This window comes from Sinocyclocheilus rhinocerous, unplaced genomic scaffold (genome assembly GCF_001515625.1).
Source record: "Sinocyclocheilus rhinocerous isolate Xijiao unplaced genomic scaffold, SAMN03320098_v1.1 scaffold892, whole genome shotgun sequence".
NCBI lineage: Eukaryota > Metazoa > Chordata > Actinopteri > Cypriniformes > Cyprinidae > Sinocyclocheilus > Sinocyclocheilus rhinocerous.
In genome coordinates this window covers 1097501-1109489 of record NW_015642825.1, presented here as the reverse complement: position 1 = coordinate 1109489, position 11989 = coordinate 1097501, and positions in this window count along the sequence as shown.

The following is an 11989-nucleotide window of genomic DNA, read 5'->3' as shown; positions in this document are numbered from 1 at the left end:
ACATTTATTTTGTAGCTAGAAAAGGTGACCTTCCAAATGGATAGATAGATAGATAGACATATAGATAGACATGTAGATAGATAGATAGATAGATAGATAGATAGATAGATAGAATGCTTTTACACAAAATTGGATAAAAAAGTAAAACAACAATTTTTAATTTCTGTTAAACGCATGCAGCATTCCACTTGCAACATGATGAGGCAAAAGGACAACAATATAGCATACTACTGTTTAAAATGTTATAATGACAGTTTTCAGTGTATATTTTACATTGCAAACATTGCCTTTGAAATAAAGCTCCCAACAACATGACTCTTTTGTTTATAACAAATCTATCTACATATTATGTCCATATTATGAGACTGGGATGAATAAAATTACAAGTAGGGAAGTTAAAGTATGCTTTAATCACAGAGTTAGATTGGATTTCTACAGTCTAAGCGTTCTTCTGAAATTCAAGCCTTGAATCACGCAAACAAATCACGGCCAGAGGATCACACACTAAGACAAATAAATGCTGTTTACAAAATAGCAATTTGATCCAGAGATATTTGGAGGATCCAAAAATGACAAAATCATGTCAGCTACTCTATAAGTGAATTGATAGCGATGGCTTTCATTGCAAGTCATGCTGTATCATTATGTGGTTTGTGGTTACATTTATGCCTCCAAGCAACTGCGCCAACCCCATTTTGTTTAAACAAAAGCCTAATTTTCTCCGAATCTGCAGCTCTAGACCTGCTGCTTCCCTGAGATGAGCAACAGGAGAGGCCGCAGTTCAGGGGAGCAAAGTCTGAACAATGAAATGGTGTCCTACTGAGGGCCCTTAACATAAGCCACATTTCTTTATCCATTCATCTCCACTATGGCCAGTTCAGCACCTCCTGATTTTGGGATGAGGATCTTGGCAAAGCTGTACAAAACAATAGCCTTTGGGTAAACCTGAATTACGATTGAAACCTTTTTTCTCTCTCTCTCTCTGACTACTTTTATTCTCCTACATTTTTCCCCCCAACACCAATCTCTCATCTTTGACAAGGTCCAGATGTTGTCTTTAGAGGTGCTAGAGTAAGATTCACTTTCTCTCTGCCTAATAAAATGTCTGATATCTGTTGACCAGGTCAGCGGGTCTCCATTGATCATTTATTGCTAAAGGTTTCCACACCACGTTGAAAGAAAACTAGCCATGCGGGAGCACTGTGTGTTATATATTACAGAATATATATAGATATATGACTGTACTGATCAGTGCATGCTCACATAAACTGCTGCTTAAATTAAGGTGTGCAGTGGTGGAAATGACATGCAGGATCACATTGCACAATTGAATAGAGAGAAAAAGGTGAAATCTTTCTTCCAATTTGCACTGCTGACCTGTATTTCTTCCCTCCACAGTCAGTTGTGCTTTTGCCATGCGATCCATCACTCAGTTGTTATCTGACCTGTTATTTTAAAGAGACAACAGCTGTCTCAATCCGTGCCAGAATAGGATAATTCTCAAACCTTTCAGCTAGTAAGAGGAAATGACAAACCAAACACTATCGTCATTTAATCCTTCCTTTATTCCTACCTCATCATTAAAAAATAATAATAATAATATAAATAAATAAGTTGCGTTTTTAGCGAGTTTAGTAGCTTCAATACTATGTATATTTATAGTTCTAAGATTATTATTTTACGTGAAATACATTTAAATCATGAATTAATTACCTTAACAAATTTGTGTGATTGCGGTTCTTGGACAGTTTAGAGCGCGCGTCCCTTACGAGCCGCCGTCGTTTATATTAGGCGCGCTTTTCCAATCTTTTGCTCCTGAATCAAAGCGATGAGGTTTTGTTGCAGCACTTTACACGCTTGTAGTGTAGAAATGGACAGTTTCATGTCAGGTACCTCACGCACATACTACAGTCAAACAAACAAATAAACATACACATTTTTTTTTGCTGTCAAAGCTAGTTGAACTGTCACTTGCCCTTTTGGGCCAGTGCTGAATATTTTACATTCATTCATCTTATGTCCATTTTTATAGCTTGCAACTTAAGCGTTTGTTTTTCTGTGGTGTTTTCTGTGTTGTTGCCAATTCTGCTGATTTGTTTCCATGGAAAAATACCTGGTTAATGTGAGTGAGGTTTTGCAGGGATGGCTTGTGATAATTGTGGAAGCATTATGCTAAACTACATACCAGTCAGTAAAGTTTTCCATCGCTTGTCATCATTTTTCAGCAAAATTGTGTTTATGAATTTACAGAAATACATTACAGTTGAAATGAAAATGTGAAAAGGAGAAACAAACTATAGATTTTTATTTCAAGAAATTTGGTAATTTGTAAACCAAATAAAAAATCAAAGAAGAAAATAACTAAAATAGTTTCAGCAAATATAAAAAATATATTGCAAGTGAAAATGCTGACAAGTCCTTAGGTGTCACATTAGTATAGGTTTGTACTTTGTAGGAGTTTGCTGATTGTGTTGAATTATCTTGTTTTGTCATATTTATGAAATCTACAAAATTAGGAGAAAAACTCTTTGGCTTTGAGGCATGACTATTTTGGCTATTTGCTGACTAGAGGAACTCAGTGCATTCATTTAAAATCAACATTAGCAGAAGGCCACGGAGGAAGAGAACCATTGCTCTATTCTGCCTTGCAGGCCATAAGCGTTGTGGCATCCACTCCTGTTTAAGTGCGTGAGGAAGCAGCATGCGTTTGTTTTTCATGCTACTTTTTCCCTAACTCAAACCAGTCCATATCTGTTGCCAAACAGCTTTTTTGTGGGGCTGGTTATTGCCCTTTGGACGCAAAGAGCTGGCATTTATGGATACTAGAGGAAAGGAAGTCTAAAATGGTCCTCAGGAGCATCTTAAAAAAATGTTATTGTCATTTTAGAGTGTGTGTTTTGCCCTGCCAAATGTGTTTTGGCAAACTGTGTTGCTGCAACACTGTTTGGCAGTATAATGTATAAAAGAATCATCTTTGGGCTTTTGTACTAGGCAGGAGTTGTGGAGGAGAGAATATCGACAGCTTGAAGTCCTGCTAAACAACAATAAACAAATAAACCAGCACCCGAAGCAGCTTCTATTTCTAACAATTTCTTCAAAGAGCAAGGCAGATTAAAAGCCTGTTACTAAATGCATGCTTGTTAAATAAGCCAAAAATGCATCCAATAGGAACGCTTGGATTTATCAGAGCTGAAATTGCATCCAGTCTCACTTGAAAACTTGCTTTTAGATGGATTTCATGCTGGCCCCATGCAGAGGGGCTTCTGGGAAAGCTCAGCAGGTGTGGTGCTGATTATGATCTGACACCCCAGTTTTGGATAACAAGAATACCATATCCTATAGCTGTTTCAGCTAACATGCTGTTAGTACTCCTTTACTTTCCATATTTTACATTTACTTTCTGCAGTTGTCCTCAACAGATGGTGCTGTATGAAGGAACTTAACATGATTTTAATCACAGATGCCTGGACTCTTAGTTGTTGCTTTTTTGTTGATCTTTTTTTTTTTTTTGCCAATATGTAGTGTTACCCATTCTTGAGTGTAACAATCTTTATCAAAAGTGAAAAAAAAAAAGATTTAACTGTCAAACCGAGATTAACCTTCCAGAATGCACCAGCTGTTGATGATCTCCCTGTTGCCAATCTTTGGATAAGATTGTGCAGTAACACCCAATCTATGGCAACATGGTAGCAGCATATTATCCACAATGTAGTTTTCCTCACTTTGAAATCTTGAAGAGGGTAGAAAAAGATAGATATCTCATCCTGCCTCTATGGGCCTCTATGCAGTGAGCTTTCTGTAGTTCCATGTCCTGGTGTTTCAGACTCCTTAGTCAGTTGTATTTCCACTGAAAGACTGTTTACAAATATTAACAAACAAGATGTTATCCGGCTCCCCACCCCCATTGGATCCATCAATAAGAAAGTGGGTAGAATGGCCCTAAAATTGGCTTTATCTTTAACTAGGGTGACCATACGTGCCATTTTCCCAGGACGCGTCCTGGGAAAATGGCACGTATGGTCACCCTACTTTAACACAGACCAGATGAATGAGGTAAAGCGCTGCGAGTGGTTCAGTCTGATGGCTTTGGGACTCGTGATAAAGCCTGCTGTTTGAAGAAAAGCTAAAATCAAATCCGTACGTTTTAGCTGCGGTTTTCATTGCCTCTTTGATCAGACTGAAGCAGCAGTGAGACATGGGTATGAATGCAAAGGTCTTCTCCCCAGGACCATTATGTCCACTTTCTCTAGTCCCTGGCATTGCTCTTTAACCCAGATTCACCGAAGAGCACTAGCCCAGTCCTAAACCACGCTAGGTACACTGGCATCCCCCTTTTTCCCAAACCTGATATTCACATCTGAAAGCAATTCTAGGTCTGTGTGTGGGGGCTGCCGGATTCCAGCAGGACCCCCTCACCGGCAGAAAGGAGAGAGGTAAAGCATTGGGAAAAACAGGGATGGCAATTAAAGAATCGCTGGCCTTTTGATGGAATTCCCGGCGGAGTTAGTAAAAGCAGGATTAATCATGAGACTGATCCTGGTTATCCCACCACATATCTTTTTTACAAGCTTGTGCCATTTCCTCATTATTATTATCCTGGGAAAGGAAATCTATGACCGGTCATTAAAACTAAAACATTATGAAGGTATAAATGGGTTTTTAACATCCCCATGTGTAAAAAATGAAGGCATACCACTAGGATTATGATTCAATAAACTTCTTAATCTTAAATCTTAAAATGAAATTCAGTACAAAATCCAGTATTAAGAACCATAACAGGAAAACTTACAACTTAGCCTCCCCAGTTATCAGCTCATGTCAAGCATTGTATTACAACCAGCAATTTAGTTTACATTCCACCCAAGCAACTGGATAATTACATGGATTTATATTCAAAATGACTACTCTCTCTTTGTAAAATCAAGATAAATGCATTTTCTCTATCCATGTCACACAAATTCTGCTAACTGTACATTTGAACTCATAATTTTGCCCTAACAGTTTCCTACTTAATGTAACTTCAATGCAATCTTATAAACTTGGTCAAAGTTTCCTGCTCTTCAAACGTAGCATAATTTATCAACCCTTTAAGTTGGCGTGTGTATAATTGTCGGATGTGTTTTCAGGTAACACACAGACAGACACATATGGCTGTGATCACGTGTGTGTGTGTTTCCTCCATGGCCTTATGCGGCTATGAGTCAGACATCAGCATTGATGTTTTATGGTACAGCTCACCCAGCCTTGGCAGAAGTAGAGACAGAGAGATACGCAGGATGAATGTCTTACATCATATGCTTTACGGCCTCATTTGGAGACAACAGCTTGTACCGTGACCTCAAGACAAACACCACTCCAGAGGCACCCCATCTTTAGAGAGAGGAAGGGAGAGAACATTTGAGAGAGAAGAAAAGGAGGAGGCCCCAATAACAGAACGTCACACCTGGAGCTGAGACACCCGACGCTAGCCTCTGTTTCCCCTGTCGGCAAGTTAGAAGTTCTCTCAGTCGCCAGACGTCTGCTGTAACTTGAAGCAGGTGGTGAGATACAGTAGCCCAGTGCTGGGACTCTTCACTGTCATGGAAAGGGAAGGTTTCATTTGATAAAAGGGGTTGGAGATTAAAACGAGCTGAATGGAGATCCTTGATTTATGTTGCTAGCAGGCAGAGGTGGCAGCATGACAAATAACCTGCGGAGGAATCGGAATGTCATTTCTCTTCTCGAGTTTGGATGCATTCGAAATAAGACGCTATGCTCTCAGATGTAGGACTGCAGTGACCAGGTCTGGCGGACATCATTGCTGTAAAGTTGACCTCTTCGACTTGTGTTCTGAGCTTCATTAACAAGGAACCTGTGTGCATGCATGTGTGGATTTGCAAGGGTGTTATAGATAGAACAAAGCTTGATCGTGATTCAGCAAACCTTTCCAGATAACCCTCGCCTCCAGGGTTTCAGCACTGTTGGGGCCAATTGCAAGTGCACTATACTCAATCCCACCCAACATCACATGTTCAATATCAGTCCAGTCAGTCAAGTGTTTATCTTAAAGCGCACTTGACACGGTGCATTAGAGTCAGCTGAACAGTCCACATGCATTTCCAATGATTCCATACAGCCCTTGAATTTGGTACAAGGACCCATTTGATGGATTGATTTACTTGAGTTTCTGTATCACTCAAAAAGTTTGTCTCCAATGTTTCTATCAGCTCCTTGAATGTGTGTATTAGGGGCCCCTAACTCCAGGGAGTGGGCTACAGCGAGCCATCTGGCAGGTTGTGCCAGTCACATTCTTTCCAATCAGATAGAGGCTCTTATCGGTCTCAGATGGAGGTGCTGAGAAGGAGATGCGTGTTGGGCTTTACAGTAACATCAACACATTCCTGCTCGCATTCCTCACGGCCAGTGAAAACACAGCCGGTGCGATAACAGAAAGGACAATCAAAACAGCGATAAATTGTGCCGGATATAAAGAGCAGCTAACCAAAACGTAAAGGCTTCAAACAAATACTTTCCCTGGCATCGCTAAATGCCTGTAATACCCTCGAATAGGCCATTTCAGCTTCACTGACTGTGTTTTCTCGCAGCCTTGTCTCCGTTCCCTAGATCGACCCTGTGCTGTTTCCAAAACCCGGATGTAAATGAGAAGACAAGGGAGTACCTTACAACTAAATGACTGATAAAGGAACCGTTAATGTGAGCATGCTTTACAGGACCAGACCAGGATCTAGAGCAGTTTTTTTAGATCTTTCACATAGTCTTCATGCCTGCTGCTTTATTCAGAATTGAAAAGGAACCGATAAGTCATTGTTCAACAGATGCGTTTTCATTCTGTGCAGACTCTTTTTTTTTCCCTGGATACAAAGTTATATCCATCAGCATGGAGAGGTCTTAATGGCAAGCAGCAGGCCCATGCTGGGCTCTTATCCCCCCACTCACCACTGGGCTACAGCAGTAATGGGGATCATTCGGAATAGGTCCATGGCAGGAGAACGGAGGCTTATCATTGATCCACCATCTCCTCTCCCGCGCCACTCCCACTTCAAAGCCACATAATGAGAATCACCTGTGCCAGCCAGCCAGGGAAGTCTTTAGTAAGAATTGCAGATTGAGATAAAGGAGAGGAAATGCATGGAAGCAGGAGCTTTAAATGAGCTCCGTGGTGATCAAGAAGCTCAGGAGATGCACAGTGAAAGCAGGAAGACCGGGAAGATGCATTGGCACGGCAGAGGCTCAGTGAAGGTCTGGCAAAGACCTTGCACAAAGCTGTTCCCTTACATTAGATTAGCCTTGTTCAGACACCCACTGAGCCCCTCTTGTCAACCCCCTGCTCAGCACCCAGAGAGAGGTGTTTGCTATTAGCCACTGACCTCCATCCATTCAGTCTCTGCTCCTGCCTTTAGATCTGCCACACTAATCAAAAACAACTCAGCCTCTCATCCTGGCATTTTCTTTCTCCAGACAGGTATTAGGATTTTGGAACCTAAATAATGTGGGGGTTTCAGGATATTGATGATAATTTAATAATAGCACAAGCATTAAATAGGATAAATGTCGTAGACATTCCTGATCTCAATTCAATATGTCAATACACACCTAAAATGACATCCAAAGTGTGTACTCCAGGACTAGGTTTGGAAACCATTGCTCTGATGGACTAAGTTGTAAAATTTACATCTCTGCTTTTTTAAAAAACAATTTGTTTTCATTTTACTAATTATTATATAGCTATGTTTTGAATCACCTTGATATTGCTAATAATAGTATTTCCAATCATTAAAAAATACATTTCAAAGCTGTTTGTTTGGGAGTAGGTTGCCTTTGGTAACCCAGCACACATATGTGATGCAACAAAACAAAACTTTGAACCAACCATTTAGTTTCTCAACTATTTAAAGTCTTGGATCGTTGAGAAACTTTTCAGAATTTTCTTTTAAATTTGTAAGCACACTGTCATGCTGTGCAGCTGTCTCTGGATTTATTCTTTACAGGATTTGGAGTGATGGTGAACCCCAGAAACAGTCATTGCCTCTGACTCTATTTTATGATTTTATGGGCAGTATCCCATTTATAGACCACACTCGCAGTGGTTGGGCCAAGTGAAATTAACATGACTGTAACCTTGACCAGACTGCAACTCTAAATCACTGATGTCATCATGTGGGGGATCCGGTATTTATTAAAAATCTGAGCTGTGATGGTCAAGAGCTCCTGAGCAGTTAAAGAGTCATATAATTTTGTAGTTCTCTACACTGTAAATGTTTGTAATTTTTAGAGAAAGACATGCTGAAGTTAAAATCTTGTTCATTGGTTAACTGAAAGTTATCTTACCATTGTGTTTGAAAACAGTGAATGGTTCAAAATTGCAATATACATAATTTAACTTTAAAATACTGTCATTTTTTTGCAAGTAAAAACTGTGGAAATTATCACTTAATGAAGTATATGTTTAAAAGTTGCAAAATATGCCAGCGCTGATATGCCATTCTTGTAATTCCTGAAACACTGAATCACAGATGCTGTTTTTTTTAACCATAGATTTATCATGATTTGTTTTTGTACAAAGTAGGTATAGTCACATATCACTAACATTTGAATTGTGGATTTTGGGTATTATTCAGTTGAATACAGTGGAAAGGGAAAATTCCACTTGAATATGTTGGATGATTCCCTGAGGTATATTAAGTTTGACTATACATGTTACTGGAGGCTTTTGCATGAATTCAGTCAGACCACTGTCTTGAAATAAACATCTCTTTATTAACTGAAGCAATTATGGTAGTGTTAGTCTTAAAATTATCTTCTGAGCAAACTTCCTGCCAATCATCCATGCAGAGTACAGTGAATCAAAACTCTAAAGGTAACAGACTAGGTCCAGTATACTTTAAGAAACATAAAACAATACAAATTATTGTGTTGAAAACAAGGTGCAGTAAAACATAGAAGATAGATTGAACAGATGTCCAGACTGCAATCCCTGAGTGCAAGTTAACCACAGGGAACAGAGCTAGAGGCTAAGAGTTGTCAGACAATAGGTGGAGCTGAGGATGGTGGAGGGTGATAAAGTATGTTGCAGCCATGTGAAAGAAAGGCAGTTAACAGAATGGATGAATGGAGGACATAAAAAGACAGCTTTTATGTGTGTATGCTGTACTGCTAGATATCATGAACAACTATGTGTCACATGATTGTATTGCTAGAAATTCGACCATTAGACATCAGATTACTTTTAACTTGATATAAGACATTGCATAATTGAATTTGTTTGGGATTGTTATGCTAGGCTCGCTGTAGTACCAGTACAGCAGTATAGTTCAGCAGATTTGATCAGCCAGTTTTGCTTAAGAAGCCTCAAAATATGCATGTTACCAGCTATGCTTGACTTTGCAGCATGGTTATCTCAGCAATTACTGATAAACCATCCTAATTTGACCTAGACAAGGAGCCAAGCTCTATTAATCACCACTGCTACCTCCATCTTGTCAACTGACCCGTTGTTGGTGTCACCGTTGTGGCCTGGGTTTCCGTGACCTCTCTGGTAAGTGTAGGAGGCTAATTGCTGTGGTTTGTCACCAATTAGTTGATTTGAGAGTAGGTGGGCTAGTTTCCCTCCTTGGTATGTGTGTTATAGCTATAGTCCTACACTTCATCATTGCCCCACTACACAGGCTAGCATTGCAGGTTTAGAGGAGTGTGCTTGATGATATAGAGCCACGCAATAGCAGCAACTCCTGGAATCGTTTTCCATCCTGCACTTGGGGTCAAGATACAGCTGTGACTCTTTAATATTAAATGGCCATGGACTTGATACACTGTACTTGTCCAGTCAACACTTTGACCGGGACAATGAACTGCATCACCTCGGGTCTGTCATAGATTTCACTCATTTTTTGTTGGAGCTTTTACGTAAGTTCTGAGAAATGTTCGTAATTTTTTTTGTACATGACTGTTATCTAGACTAATTATTTTCCTCTCTTTAGAGTTTGCATGGGATTGAAAGGATTTCTTCTTCTGGCCAGTCACATCCATCACTCAAAGCAATGTATATGGGGATATCACACTTATTAGGGCCACTCTGCAGAGAAGTTAGGATACTTTTATTTCACGAACTAGTAAATTACAAGCTGTTTTTACACAAGGGGCTCTCGTCTCTGGAAGCTCCATATTCTTCTGTGGTTCTGCCATCAGTCTACAGAGAACCTGAGTGGAACTGGCAGTTCAAACAAGGAAAGAGCAATTTTGTGCTGGCCCTTCTTTTGACTTAGACAAAGTGACATGTGGAAATGTGTTTGTAAGGCCTCTGTTTTTACTGTGACTATTTTCCTCTGTACATTGAAAAAGGGATCAAAGATCGCTAGGAGCTGGAAGTTAATGCCCATGCTCTGACACATTGAAGTGTGGTGCTTATAGTGCATGTTCATATCTGGCCTGCAACATTTCCTGATCCCATTCCTCCCCTTTTCCTAGCATTCCCTGTCATCACTTTACTCCACGCTAAATAGAAATGGCAGAAAACTAGATAGATAGACCCAGTGTAGGACATGCAGTTCATGGTTGTCATGTTTAAGATTGAGCCTTCAAACCTGAGCCTGTTTCCTAGCATCACTTGCCAATCCAAGTTAAACAAAACCAGTCCAAGAATTTTAAGATTATTAATTTTTATTATGAATAATCCCTTTGGTTGACAGAAGTTATTTATACTCTCTTCAGATTAGTTGTAGCCTGGGATGGGCATGGCACGGTGGGGAGGGCGTCCCCTCTCAAAGTGATGGTACAAAGTGGTGATATAGTTTAAATCCAGCTATAACACATTCTGACAAGTTGAGTCTGCCATAAATAATCACTTCCTTCACCTCACCGCCACATCCAGAATCCACACAAGCCCTCACTCTAGAAAGAAAAAGACAGAGGGAGAGAGAGTAAAAGAGAAAGGCAAAACCATTGTATCAGAACCAAGCAGTAGCAGCACACAGCTTACTGCATATATTTAGTCAGGTGGAATAAATGAATGAAATCAGTCCTGTAGATCACACTAACAATAATCAAAAGCATATAGCTCATTCAGACCAATGGGGATCCTTTTATAAGCCACACTTAAAGCACCCACCATGAATTGGCACATTTAACTTCCTATGGAATCCTGTCAAATTCCTGTTTCCACATATGCCTTGTAACACTAGTGCCATTGTTAAAGCACCGCATTCGGTGGTAATCGCTGTCGAACTTTCCAAAGAAAGTTGCAAAAGCACTGCGATCCCCACACAGTGTCCCAAAGTAGGCCAACTGATCTGGTTCAATCAGCCTCAAGACGATTGCTTCAATGGCACACAATTGCGGTTTTATGGACTGGAGTCCTTCCCTAGTCATTTTAGTCACCACACAGTGTTACGTTTGCTCAGCTCAGCCTTTTTCTCTCTTCTGTTTTCTCCTTCTTTGTACAGTGGAGCCTCTGTAAACATAATATCAGGCTGATATAGCCAGAGCCTCGGTGCCCATGTCAGACTGCGGCCAGCTTGCTTGCTGAGGGATCGAGTTCCCACTGCCAGTTCAGCACTGAACATTGTTTTCTTTGAGCCCAGGCCACTCAAGGCATTTCCAGCCCATTCAAAGTAAACAGCAACACAGCTGCTAAACTCTCTTGTCAATGAAAAAGGGGTTGGCATTCGACCTCCACCTTCCAGGGTTCTCCTAATAATGTGTAGCATTTCTAATTTTCTCATGTTGACAAAAGTCTGAGTGAGAAAAGGAGGTCATTGTTTAGCCTTGTTGAGTCTTTGTGTGACTTCACCCTCTCTGAACCGTGAGGCTTTCTTAAACAACCTTTCGCTGCTACCAACAGAGACCCCTTAGCCCTCAGTCCTGTTACCATTCTCTTATGGACAAAATTCACTTTTTAAAGTCGGGTTAATTAAAATGCCTTGCTGGGGAATTCAAACCTTGCTGGTTTTCAATAGCTTGTCCTAAACATTTGTTCACAATTTTCACAGAACCT